We start from the raw sequence: 13302 nt of genomic DNA on the forward strand, positions 1-13302 counted from the left end.
ATGCTTTAATCTTAGTATTTGACCAAAGTTGAACCTATGTATCTAATACAGCATGCAACTGAATCAAAAGCAGTCTGCCTTCCATTGCAACAGGAACATATTGCTCATAAGGAATACAACATCACTGCCAGAAACTTTGCACTTTCCTAATGTATCCTTCCTTCAGAAACATTGTCTTTATAATAGCTGTAAATGAGATAGACCAAAAACACAACACCCTACACTCAGACATTTGTTTCTAGCGACATATAAAGTAAAATATTCTTTCAAAACTATTTATGGTATATTCTCTTTGTGTTTTTGTATTGTTAACCAATTGTATGTCTGCACTTTTTATCCAGTTCTTTTTTATTAAGGTATGGAATTGTTGTCCAAACCAATTCACTTGGCAAGAAAATACTGTAATACCCTATTCTCTGAATTTCTCCCCAAGCGAACAAAGGTGCAGTTCAAGGTTTCGCCCTGAACTGTGATTCTTGCTACAGACATTTTATGTTTCAGAAAACAATCATTCTTTCATGTATCCCAGAAGGCTTGATAATATGATGTGAAGTAAACACTGGATTGACAAAGCCTCGATCATCCCCTGATGTACGCAAGTTGATTGTCATCTGGCTCTGTGGCGCAATGGATAGCGCGTTGGACTTCTAAGTGAATTGGCAAAGTCATTCAAAGGTTGTGGGTTCGAATCCCACCAGAGTTGCATTTTTTACTTTCTTATTCAAACAAGGAACATTATGCATGTGAGGAATGTTTATTTTTGGCCGATGCTTTAATCTTAGTATTTGACCCAAGTTGAACCTATGTATCTAATACAGCATGCAACTGAATCAAAAGCAGTCTGCCTTCCATTGAAACAGGAACATATTGCTCATAAGCAATACAACATCACTGCCAGAAACTTTGCACTTTCCTAATGTATCCTTCCTTCAGAAACATTGTCTTTATAATAGCTGTAAATGAGATAGACCAAAAACACGACACCCTACACTCAGACATTTGTTTCTAGCGACATATAAAGTAAAATATTCTTTCAAAACTATTTATGGTATATTCTCTTTGTGTTTTTGTATTGTTAACCAATTGTATGGCTGCACTTTTTATCCAGTTCTTTTTTATTAAGGTATGGAATTGTTGTCCAAACGTATTCAGTTTGCAAGAAAATACAGTAATACCCTATTCTCCGAATTTATCCCTAAAGGAACAAAGGTGTAGTTCAAGGTTTCACCCAGAAGTGTGATTCTTCTACAGACATTTTATGTTTCAGAAAACAATTATTCTTTCTTGTATCCCAGAAGGCTTGATAATATGATGTGAAGTAAACACTGGATCGACAAAACCTCGATCATCCCCTGATGTACGCAAATTGATTGTCATCTGGCTCTGTGGCGCAATGAATAGCGCGTTGGACTTCTAAGTGAATTGGCAAAGTCATTCAAAGGTTGTGGGTTCGAATCCCACCAGAGTCGCATTTTTTACTTTCTTATTCAAACAAGGAACATTATGCATGTGAGGAATGTTTATTTTTGGCCGATGCTTTAATCTTAGTATTTGACCCAAGTTGAACCTATGTATCTAATACAGCATGCAACTGAATCAAAAGCAGTCTGCCTTCCATTGCAACAGGAACATATTGCTCATAAGCAATACAACTTCACTGCCAGAAACTTTGCACTTTCCTAATGTATCCTTCCTTCAGAAACATTGTCTTTATAATAGCTGTAAATGAGATAGACCAAAAACACGACACCCTACACTCAGACATTTGTTTCTAGCGACATATAAAGTAAAATCTTCTTTCAAAGCTATTTATGGTATATTCTCTTTGTGTTTTTGTATTGTTAACCAATTGTATGGCTGCACTTTTTATCCAGTTCTTTTTTATTAAGGTATGGAATTGTTGTCCAAACGTATTCAGTTTGCAAGAAAATACAGTAATACCCTATTCTCCGAATTTATCCCTAAAGGAACAAAGGTGTAGTTCAAGGTTTCACCCAGAAGTGTGATTCTTCTACAGACATTTTATGTTTCAGAAAACAATTATTCTTTCTTGTATCCCAGAAGGCTTGATAATATGATGTGAAGTAAACACTGGATTGACAAAACTTCGATCATCCCTTAATGTACGCAAGTTGATTTTCATCTGGCTCTGTGGCGCAATGGATAGCGCGTTGGACTTCTAAGTGAATTGGCAAAGTCATTCAAAGGTTGTGGGTTCGAATCCCACCAGAGTCGTATTTTTTACTTTCTTATTCAAACAAGGAACATTATGCATGTGAGGAATGTTTATTTTTGGCCGATGCTTTAATCTTAGTATTTGACCCAAGTTGAACCTATGTATCTAATACAGCATGCAACTGAATCAAAAGCAGTCTGCCTTCCATTGCAACAGGAACATATTGCTCATAAGCAATACAACATCACTACCAGAAACTTGGCACTTTTCTAATGTATCCTTCCTTCAGAAACATTGTCTTTATAATAGCTGTAAATGAGATAGACCAAAAACACAACACCCTACACTCAGACATTTGTTTCTAGCGACATATAAAGTAAAATATTCTTTCGAAACTATTTATGGTATATTCTCTTTGTGTTTTTGTATTGTTAACCAATTGTATGGCTGCACTTTTTATCCAGTTCTTTTTTATTAAGGTATGGAATTGTTGTCCAAACCTATTCACTTGGCAAGAAAATACTGTAATACCCTATTCTCTGAATTTCTCCCCAAGCGAACAAAGGTGCAGTTCAAGGTTTCACACAGAAGTGTGATTCTTGCTACAGACATTTTATGTTTCAGAAAACAATCATTCTTTGATGTGTCCCAGAAGGCTTGATAATGTGATGTGAAGTAAACACCGGATTGACAAAACTTCGATCATCCCTTAATGTACGCAAGTTGATTTTCATCTGGCTCTGTGGCGCAATGGATAGCGCATTGGACTTCTAAGTGAATTGGCAAAGTCATTCAAAGGTTGTGGGTTCGAATCCCACCAGAGTCACATTTTTTACTTTCTTATTCAAACAAGGAACATTATGCATGTGAGGAATGTTTATTTTTGGCCGATGCTTTAATCTTAGTATTTGACCCAAGTTGAACCTATGTATCTAATACAGCATGCAACTGAATCAAAAGCAGTCTGCCTTCCATTGCAACAGGAACATATTGCTCATAAGGAATACAACATCACTGCCAGAAACTTTGCACTTTCCTAATGTATCCTTCCTTCAGAAACATTGTCTTTATAATAGCTGTAAATGAGATAGACCAAAAACACAACACCCTACACTCAGACATTTGTTTCTAGCGACATATAAAGTAAAATATTCTTTCAAAACTATTTATGGTATATTCTCTTTGTGTTTTTGTATTGTTAACCAATTGTATGTCTGCACTTTTTATCCAGTTCTTTTTTATTAAGGTATGGAATTGTTGTCCAAACCAATTCACTTGGCAAGAAAATACTGTAATACCCTATTCTCTGAATTTCTCCCCAAGCGAACAAAGGTGCAGTTCAAGGTTTCACACAGAAGTGTGATTCTTGCTACAGACATTTTATGTTTCAGAAAACAATCATTCTTTGATGTGTCCCAGAAGGCTTGATAATGTGATGTGAAGTAAACACCGGATTGACAAAACTTCGATCATCCCTTAATGTACGCAAGTTGATTTTCATCTGGCTCTGTGGCGCAATGGATAGCGCATTGGACTTCTAAGTGAATTGGCAAAGTCATTCAAAGGTTGTGGGTTCGAATCCCACCAGAGTCACATTTTTTACTTTCTTATTCAAACAAGGAACATTATGCATGTGAGGAATGTTTATTTTTGGCCGATGCTTTAATCTTAGTATTTGACCCAAGTTGAACCTATGTATCTAATACAGCATGCAACTGAATCAAAAGCAGTCTGCCTTCCATTGCAACAGGAACATATTGCTCATAAGGAATACAACATCACTGCCAGAAACTTTGCACTTTCCTAATGTATCCTTCCTTCAGAAACATTGTCTTTATAATAGCTGTAAATGAGATAGACCAAAAACACAACACCCTACACTCAGACATTTGTTTCTAGCGACATATAAAGTAAAATATTCTTTCAAAACTATTTATGGTATATTCTCTTTGTGTTTTTGTATTGTTAACCAATTGTATGTCTGCACTTTTTATCCAGTTCTTTTTTATTAAGGTATGGAATTGTTGTCCAAACCAATTCACTTGGCAAGAAAATACTGTAATACCCTATTCTCTGAATTTCTCCCCAAGCGAACAAAGGTGCAGTTCAAGGTTTCGCCCTGAACTGTGATTCTTGCTACAGACATTTTATGTTTCAGAAAACAATCATTCTTTAATCTTAGTATTTGACCCAAGTTGAACCTATGTATCTAATACAGCATGCAACTGAATCAAAAGCAGTCTGCCTTCCATTGCAACAGGAACATATTGCTCATAAGCAATACAACATCACTGCCAGAAACTTTGCACTTTCCTAATGTATCCTTCCTTCAGAAACATTGTCTTTATAATAGCTGTAAATCAGATAGACCAAAAACACGACACCCTACACTCAGACATTTGTTTCTAGCGACATATAAAGTAAAATCTTCTTTCAAAGCTATTTATGGTATATTCTCTTTGTGTTTTTGTATTGTTAACCAATTGTATGGCTGCACTTTTTATCCAGTTCTTTTTTATTAAGGTATGGAATTGTTGTCCAAACCTATTCACTTGGCAAGAAAATACTGTAATACCCTATTCTCTGAATTTCTCCCCAAGCGAACAAAGGTGCAGTTCAAGGTTTCACACAGAAGTGTGATTCTTGCTACAGACATTTTATGTTTCAGAAAACAATCATTCTTTGATGTGTCCCAGAAGGCTTGATAATGTGATGTGAAGTAAACACCGGATTGACAAAACTTCGATCATCCCTTAATGTACGCAAGTTGATTTTCATCTGGCTCTGTGGCGCAATGGATAGCGCATTGGACTTCTAAGTGAATTGGCAAAGTCATTCAAAGGTTGTGGGTTCGAATCCCACCAGAGTCACATTTTTTACTTTCTTATTCAAACAAGGAACATTATGCATGTGAGGAATGTTTATTTTTGGCCGATGCTTTAATCTTAGTATTTGACCAAAGTTGAACCTATGTATCTAATACAGCATGCAACTGAATCAAAAGCAGTCTGCCTTCCATTGCAACAGGAACATATTGCTCATAAGGAATACAACATCACTGCCAGAAACTTTGCACTTTCCTAATGTATCCTTCCTTCAGAAACATTGTCTTTATAATAGCTGTAAATGAGATAGACCAAAAACACAACACCCTACACTCAGACATTTGTTTCTAGCGACATATAAAGTAAAATATTCTTTCAAAACTATTTATGGTATATTCTCTTTGTGTTTTTGTATTGTTAACCAATTGTATGTCTGCACTTTTTATCCAGTTCTTTTTTATTAAGGTATGGAATTGTTGTCCAAACCAATTCACTTGGCAAGAAAATACTGTAATACCCTATTCTCTGAATTTCTCCCCAAGCGAACAAAGGTGCAGTTCAAGGTTTCGCCCTGAACTGTGATTCTTGCTACAGACATTTTATGTTTCAGAAAACAATCATTCTTTCATGTATCCCAGAAGGCTTGATAATATGATGTGAAGTAAACACTGGATTGACAAAGCCTCGATCATCCCCTGATGTACGCAAGTTGATTGTCATCTGGCTCTGTGGCGCAATGGATAGCGCGTTGGACTTCTAAGTGAATTGGCAAAGTCATTCAAAGGTTGTGGGTTCGAATCCCACCAGAGTTGCATTTTTTACTTTCTTATTCAAACAAGGAACATTATGCATGTGAGGAATGTTTATTTTTGGCCGATGCTTTAATCTTAGTATTTGACCCAAGTTGAACCTATGTATCTAATACAGCATGCAACTGAATCAAAAGCAGTCTGCCTTCCATTGAAACAGGAACATATTGCTCATAAGCAATACAACATCACTGCCAGAAACTTTGCACTTTCCTAATGTATCCTTCCTTCAGAAACATTGTCTTTATAATAGCTGTAAATGAGATAGACCAAAAACACGACACCCTACACTCAGACATTTGTTTCTAGCGACATATAAAGTAAAATATTCTTTCAAAACTATTTATGGTATATTCTCTTTGTGTTTTTGTATTGTTAACCAATTGTATGGCTGCACTTTTTATCCAGTTCTTTTTTATTAAGGTATGGAATTGTTGTCCAAACGTATTCAGTTTGCAAGAAAATACAGTAATACCCTATTCTCCGAATTTATCCCTAAAGGAACAAAGGTGTAGTTCAAGGTTTCACCCAGAAGTGTGATTCTTCTACAGACATTTTATGTTTCAGAAAACAATTATTCTTTCTTGTATCCCAGAAGGCTTGATAATATGATGTGAAGTAAACACTGGATCGACAAAACCTCGATCATCCCCTGATGTACGCAAATTGATTGTCATCTGGCTCTGTGGCGCAATGAATAGCGCGTTGGACTTCTAAGTGAATTGGCAAAGTCATTCAAAGGTTGTGGGTTCGAATCCCACCAGAGTCGCATTTTTTACTTTCTTATTCAAACAAGGAACATTATGCATGTGAGGAATGTTTATTTTTGGCCGATGCTTTAATCTTAGTATTTGACCCAAGTTGAACCTATGTATCTAATACAGCATGCAACTGAATCAAAAGCAGTCTGCCTTCCATTGCAACAGGAACATATTGCTCATAAGCAATACAACTTCACTGCCAGAAACTTTGCACTTTCCTAATGTATCCTTCCTTCAGAAACATTGTCTTTATAATAGCTGTAAATGAGATAGACCAAAAACACGACACCCTACACTCAGACATTTGTTTCTAGCGACATATAAAGTAAAATCTTCTTTCAAAGCTATTTATGGTATATTCTCTTTGTGTTTTTGTATTGTTAACCAATTGTATGGCTGCACTTTTTATCCAGTTCTTTTTTATTAAGGTATGGAATTGTTGTCCAAACGTATTCAGTTTGCAAGAAAATACAGTAATACCCTATTCTCCGAATTTATCCCTAAAGGAACAAAGGTGTAGTTCAAGGTTTCACCCAGAAGTGTGATTCTTCTACAGACATTTTATGTTTCAGAAAACAATTATTCTTTCTTGTATCCCAGAAGGCTTGATAATATGATGTGAAGTAAACACTGGATTGACAAAACTTCGATCATCCCTTAATGTACGCAAGTTGATTTTCATCTGGCTCTGTGGCGCAATGGATAGCGCGTTGGACTTCTAAGTGAATTGGCAAAGTCATTCAAAGGTTGTGGGTTCGAATCCCACCAGAGTCGTATTTTTTACTTTCTTATTCAAACAAGGAACATTATGCATGTGAGGAATGTTTATTTTTGGCCGATGCTTTAATCTTAGTATTTGACCCAAGTTGAACCTATGTATCTAATACAGCATGCAACTGAATCAAAAGCAGTCTGCCTTCCATTGCAACAGGAACATATTGCTCATAAGCAATACAACATCACTACCAGAAACTTGGCACTTTTCTAATGTATCCTTCCTTCAGAAACATTGTCTTTATAATAGCTGTAAATGAGATAGACCAAAAACACGACACCCTACACTCAGACATTTGTTTCTAGCGACATATAAAGTAAAATATTCTTTCAAAACTATTTATGGTATATTCTCTTTGTGTTTTTGTATTGTTAACCAATTGTATGGCTGCACTTTTTATCCAGTTCTTTTTTATTAAGGTATGGAATTGTTGTCCAAACGTATTCAGTTTGCAAGAAAATACAGTAATACCCTATTCTCCGAATTTATCCCTAAAGGAACAAAGGTGTAGTTCAAGGTTTCACCCAGAAGTGTGATTCTTCTACAGACATTTTATGTTTCAGAAAACAATTATTCTTTCTTGTATCCCAGAAGGCTTGATAATATGATGTGAAGTAAACACTGGATCGACAAAACCTCGATCATCCCCTGATGTACGCAAATTGATTGTCATCTGGCTCTGTGGCGCAATGAATAGCGCGTTGGACTTCTAAGTGAATTGGCAAGTCATTCAAAGGTTGTGGGTTCGAATCCCACCAGAGTCGCATTTTTTACTTTCTTATTCAAACAAGGAACATTATGCATGTGAGGAATGTTTATTTTTGGCCGATGCTTTAATCTTAGTATTTGACCCAAGTTGAACCTATGTATCTAATACAGCATGCAACTGAATCAAAAGCAGTCTGCCTTCCATTGCAACAGGAACATATTGCTCATAAGCAATACAACTTCACTGCCAGAAACTTTGCACTTTCCTAATGTATCCTTCCTTCAGAAACATTGTCTTTATAATAGCTGTAAATGAGATAGACCAAAAACACGACACCCTACACTCAGACATTTGTTTCTAGCGACATATAAAGTAAAATCTTCTTTCAAAGCTATTTATGGTATATTCTCTTTGTGTTTTTGTATTGTTAACCAATTGTATGGCTGCACTTTTTATCCAGTTCTTTTTTATTAAGGTATGGAATTGTTGTCCAAACGTATTCAGTTTGCAAGAAAATACAGTAATACCCTATTCTCCGAATTTATCCCTAAAGGAACAAAGGTGTAGTTCAAGGTTTCACCCAGAAGTGTGATTCTTCTACAGACATTTTATGTTTCAGAAAACAATTATTCTTTCTTGTATCCCAGAAGGCTTGATAATATGATGTGAAGTAAACACCGGATTGACAAAACTTCGATCATCCCTTAATGTACGCAAGTTGATTTTCATCTGGCTCTGTGGCGCAATGGATAGCGCATTGGACTTCTAAGTGAATTGGCAAAGTCATTCAAAGGTTGTGGGTTCAAATCCCGCCAGAGTCACATTTTTTACTTTCTTATTCAAACAAGGAACATTATGCATGTGAGGAATGTTTATTTTTGGCCGATGCTTTAATCTTAGTATTTGACCCAAGTTGAACCTATGTATCTAATACAGCATGCAACTGAATCAAAAGCAGTCTGCCTTCCATTGCAACAGGAACATATTGCTCATAAGGAATACAACATCACTGCCAGAAACTTTGCACTTTCCTAATGTATCCTTCCTTCAGAAACATTGTCTTTATAATAGTTGTAAATGAGATAGACCAAAAACACAACACCCTACACTCAGACATTTGTTTCTAGCGACATATAAAGTAAAATATTCTTTCAAAACTATTTATGGTATATTCTCTTTGTGTTTTTGTATTGTTAACCAATTGTATGTCTGCACTTTTTATCCAGTTCTTTTTTATTAAGGTATGGAATTGTTGTCCAAACCAATTCACTTGGCAAGAAAATACTGTAATACCCTATTCTCTGAATTTCTCCCCAAGCGAACAAAGGTGCAGTTCAAGGTTTCGCCCTGAACTGTGATTCTTGCTACAGACATTTTATGTTTCAGAAAACAATCATTCTTTCATGTATCCCAAAAGGCTTGATAATATGATGTGAAGTAAACACTGGATTGACAAAACCTCGATCATCCCCTGATGTACGCAAATTGATTGTCATCTGGCTCTGTGGCGCAATGGATAGCGCGTTGGACTTCTAAGTGAATTGGCAAAGTCATTCAAAGGTTGTGGGTTCGAATCCCACCAGAGTTGCATTTTTTACTTTCTTATTCAAACAAGGAACATTATGCATGTGAGGAATGTTTATTTTTGGCCGATGCTTTAATCTTAGTATTTGACCCAAGTTGAACCTATGTATCTAATACAGCATGCAACTGAATCAAAAGCAGTCTGCCTTCCATTGCAACAGGAACATATTGCTCATAAGCAATACAACATCACTGCCAGAAACTTTGCACTTTCCTAATGTATCCTTCCTTCAGAAACATTGTCTTTATAATAGCTGTAAATGAGATAGACCAAAAACACGACACCCTACACTCAGACATTTGTTTCTAGCGACATATAAAGTAAAATCTTCTTTCAAAGCTATTTATGGTATATTCTCTTTGTGTTTTTGTATTGTTAACCAATTGTATGGCTGCACTTTTTATCCAGTTCTTTTTTATTAAGGTATGGAATTGTTGTCCAAACGTATTCAGTTTGCAAGAAAATACAGTAATACCCTATTCTCCGAATTTATCCCTAAAGGAACAAAGGTGTAGTTCAAGGTTTCACCCAGAAGTGTGATTCTTCTACAGACATTTTATGTTTCAGAAAACAATTATTCTTTCTTGTATCCCAGAAGGCTTGATAATATGATGTGAAGTAAACACTGGATTGACAAAACTTCGATCTTCCCTTAATGTACGCAAGTTGATTTTCATCTGGCTCTGTGGCGCAATGGATATCGCGTTGGACTTCTAAGTGAATTGGCAAAGTCATTCAAAGGTTGTGGGTTCGAATCCCACCAGAGTCGTATTTTTTACTTTCTTATTCAAACAAGGAACATTATGCATGTGAGGAATGTTTATTTTTGGCCGATGCTTTAATCTTAGTATTTGACCCAAGTTGAACCTATGTATCTAATACAGCATGCAACTGAATCAAAAGCAGTCTGCCTTCCATTGCAACAGGAACATATTGCTCATAAGGAATACAACATCATTGCCAAAAACTTTGCACTTTCCTAATGTATCCTTCCTTCAGAAACATTGTCTTTATAATAGCTGTAAATGAGATAGACCAAAAACACGACACCCTACACTCAGACATTTGTTTCTAGCGACATATAAAGTAAAATCTTCTTTCAAAGCTATTTATGGTATATTCTCTTTGTGTTTTTGTATTGTTAACCAATTGTATGGCTGCACTTTTTATCCAGTTCTTTTTTATTAAGGTATGGAATTGTTGTCCAAACGTATTCAGTTTGCAAGAAAATACAGTAATACCCTATTCTCCGAATTTATCCCTAAAGGAACAAAGGTGTAGTTCAAGGTTTCAACCAGAAGTGTGATTCTTCTACAGACATTTTATGTTTCAGAAAACAATTATTCTTTCTTGTATCCCAGAAGGCTTGATAATATGATGTGAAGTAAACACTGTATTGACAAAACTTCGATCATCCCTTAATGTACGCAACTTGATTTTCATCTGGCTCTGTGGCGCAATGGATAGCGGGTTGGACTTCTAAGTGAATTGGCAAAGTCATTCAAAGGTTGTGGGTTCGAATCCCACCAGAGTCGAATTTTTTACTTTCTTATTCAAACAAGGAACATTATGCATGTGAGGAATGTTTATTTTTGGCCGATGCTTTAATCTTAGTATTTGACCCAAGTTGAACCTATGTATCTAATACAGCATGCAACTGAATCAAAAGCAGTCTGCCTTCCATTGCAACAGGAACATATTGCTCATAAGCAATACAACATCACTACCAGAAACTTGGCACTTTTCTAATGTATCCTTCCTTCAGAAACATTGTCTTTATAATAGCTGTAAATGAGATAGACCAAAACACGACACCCTACACTCAGACATTTGTTTCTAGCGACATATAAAGTAAAATATTCTTTCAAAACTATTTATGGTATATTCTCTTTGTGTTTTTGTATTGTTAACCAATTGTATGGCCGCACTTTTTATCTAGTTCTTTTTTATTAAGGTATGGAATTGTTGTCCAAACGTATTCAGTTTGCAAGAAAATACAGTAATACCCTATTCTCCGAATTTATCCCTAAAGGAACAAAGGTGTAGTTCAAGGTTTCACCCAGAAGTGTGATTCTTCTACAGACATTTTATGTTTCAGAAAACAATTATTCTTTCTTGTATCCCAGAAGGCTTGATAATATGATGTGAAGTAAACACTGGATCGACAAAACCTCGATCATCCCCTGATGTACGCAAGTTGATTGTCATCTGGCTCTGTGGCGCAATGAATAGCGCGTTGGACTTCTAAGTGAATTGGCAAAGTCATTCAAAGGTTGTGGGTTCGAATCCCACCAGAGTCGCATTTTTTACTTTCTTATTCAAACAAGGAACATTATGCATGTGAGGAATGTTTTTTTTTGGCCGATGCTTTAATCTTAGTATTTGACCCAAGTTGAACCTATGTATCTAATACAGCATGCAACTGAATCAAAAGCAGTCTGCCTTCCATTGCAACAGGAACACATTGCTCATAAGCAATACAACTTCACTGCCAGAAACTTTGCACTTTCCTAATGTATCCTTCCTTCAGAAACATTGTCTTTATAATAGCTGTAAATGAGATAGACCAAAAACACGACACCCTACACTCAGACATTTGTTTCTAGCGACATATAAAGTAAAATCTTCTTTCAAAGCTATTTATGGTATATTCTCTTTGTGTTTTTGTATTGTTAACCAATTGTATGGCTGCACTTTTTATCCAGTTCTTTTTTATTAAGGTATGGAATTGTTGTCCAAACGTATTCAGTTTGCAAGAAAATACAGTAATACCCTATTCTCCGAATTTATCCCTAAAGGAACAAAGGTGTAGTTCAAGGTTTCACCCAGAAGTGTGATTCTTCTACAGACATTTTATGTTTCAGAAAACAATTATTCTTTCTTGTATCCCAGAAGGCTTGATAATATGATGTGAAGTAAACACTGGATTGACAAAACTTCGATCATCCCTTAATGTACGCAAGTTGATTTTCATCTGGCTCTGTGGCGCAATGGATAGCGCGTTGGACTTCTAAGTGAATTGGCAAAGTCATTCAAAGGTTGTGGGTTCGAATCCCACCAGAGTCGTATTTTTTACTTTCTTATTCAAACAAGGAACATTATGCATGTGAGGAATGTTTATTTTTGGCCGATGCTTTAATCTTAGTATTTGACCCAAGTTGAACCTATGTATCTAATACAGCATGCAACTGAATCAAAAGCAGTCTGCCTTCCATTGCAACAGGAACATATTGCTCATAAGGAATACAACATCACTGCCAAAAACTTTGCACTTTCCTAATGTATCCTTCCTTCAGAAACATTGTCTTTATAATAGCTGTAAATGAGATAGACCAAAAACACGACACCCTACACTCAGACATTTGTTTCTAGCGACATATAAAGTAAAATCTTCTTTCAAAGCTATTTATGGTATATTCTCTTTGTGTTTTTGTATTGTTAACCAATTGTATGGCTGCACTTTTTATCCAGTTCTTTTTTATTAAGGTATGGAATTGTTGTCCAAACGTATTCAGTTTGCAAGAAAATACAGTAATACCCTATTCTCCGAATGTATCCCTAAAGGAACAAAGGTGTAGTTCAAGGTTTCACCCAGAAGTGTGATTCTTCTACAGACATTTTATGTTTCAGAAAACAATTATTCTTTCTTGTATCCCAGAAGG

The 13302-nt window shown here is 35.9% G+C and overlaps 11 non-coding genes across 11 annotated transcripts; all 11 read left to right on the forward strand.

Annotated features, from left to right (window-relative positions):
* The first annotated feature begins 613 nt into the window (after window positions 1-613).
* TRNAR-UCU (transfer RNA arginine (anticodon UCU)) lies at window positions 614-703 on the forward strand. The gene is given in 2 exon segments: window positions 614-650; window positions 668-703. It is a non-coding gene; the product is annotated as a tRNA-Arg (tRNA).
* A 1442-nt stretch (window positions 704-2145) lies between these two features.
* On the forward strand, window positions 2146-2235 carry TRNAR-UCU (transfer RNA arginine (anticodon UCU)). The gene is given in 2 exon segments: window positions 2146-2182; window positions 2200-2235. It is a non-coding gene; the product is annotated as a tRNA-Arg (tRNA).
* A 677-nt stretch (window positions 2236-2912) lies between these two features.
* TRNAR-UCU (transfer RNA arginine (anticodon UCU)) lies at window positions 2913-3002 on the forward strand. Its single transcript is given in 2 exon segments — window positions 2913-2949; window positions 2967-3002. It is a non-coding gene; the product is annotated as a tRNA-Arg (tRNA).
* Window positions 3003-3679: 677 nt separating this feature from the next.
* On the forward strand, window positions 3680-3769 carry TRNAR-UCU (transfer RNA arginine (anticodon UCU)). The gene is given in 2 exon segments: window positions 3680-3716; window positions 3734-3769. It is a non-coding gene; the product is annotated as a tRNA-Arg (tRNA).
* Window positions 3770-4956: 1187 nt separating this feature from the next.
* Window positions 4957-5046, forward strand: TRNAR-UCU (transfer RNA arginine (anticodon UCU)). Its single transcript is given in 2 exon segments — window positions 4957-4993; window positions 5011-5046. It is a non-coding gene; the product is annotated as a tRNA-Arg (tRNA).
* Window positions 5047-5723: 677 nt separating this feature from the next.
* Window positions 5724-5813, forward strand: TRNAR-UCU (transfer RNA arginine (anticodon UCU)). The gene is given in 2 exon segments: window positions 5724-5760; window positions 5778-5813. It is a non-coding gene; the product is annotated as a tRNA-Arg (tRNA).
* A 1442-nt stretch (window positions 5814-7255) lies between these two features.
* Window positions 7256-7345, forward strand: TRNAR-UCU (transfer RNA arginine (anticodon UCU)). The gene is given in 2 exon segments: window positions 7256-7292; window positions 7310-7345. It is a non-coding gene; the product is annotated as a tRNA-Arg (tRNA).
* A 676-nt stretch (window positions 7346-8021) lies between these two features.
* TRNAR-UCU (transfer RNA arginine (anticodon UCU)) lies at window positions 8022-8110 on the forward strand. Its single transcript is given in 2 exon segments — window positions 8022-8058; window positions 8075-8110. It is a non-coding gene; the product is annotated as a tRNA-Arg (tRNA).
* A 676-nt stretch (window positions 8111-8786) lies between these two features.
* TRNAR-UCU (transfer RNA arginine (anticodon UCU)) lies at window positions 8787-8876 on the forward strand. Its single transcript is given in 2 exon segments — window positions 8787-8823; window positions 8841-8876. It is a non-coding gene; the product is annotated as a tRNA-Arg (tRNA).
* Window positions 8877-9553: 677 nt separating this feature from the next.
* On the forward strand, window positions 9554-9643 carry TRNAR-UCU (transfer RNA arginine (anticodon UCU)). Its single transcript is given in 2 exon segments — window positions 9554-9590; window positions 9608-9643. It is a non-coding gene; the product is annotated as a tRNA-Arg (tRNA).
* Window positions 9644-12616: 2973 nt separating this feature from the next.
* TRNAR-UCU (transfer RNA arginine (anticodon UCU)) lies at window positions 12617-12706 on the forward strand. Its single transcript is given in 2 exon segments — window positions 12617-12653; window positions 12671-12706. It is a non-coding gene; the product is annotated as a tRNA-Arg (tRNA).
* The last annotated feature ends 596 nt before the right edge of the window (window positions 12707-13302 follow it).

Source organism: Ambystoma mexicanum (genome assembly GCF_040938575.1).
Source record: "Ambystoma mexicanum isolate Mex_15411 chromosome 12 unlocalized genomic scaffold, UKY_AmexF1_1 Mex_chr12_unloc.1, whole genome shotgun sequence".
Classification (NCBI taxonomy): Eukaryota; Metazoa; Chordata; class Amphibia; order Caudata; family Ambystomatidae; genus Ambystoma; species Ambystoma mexicanum.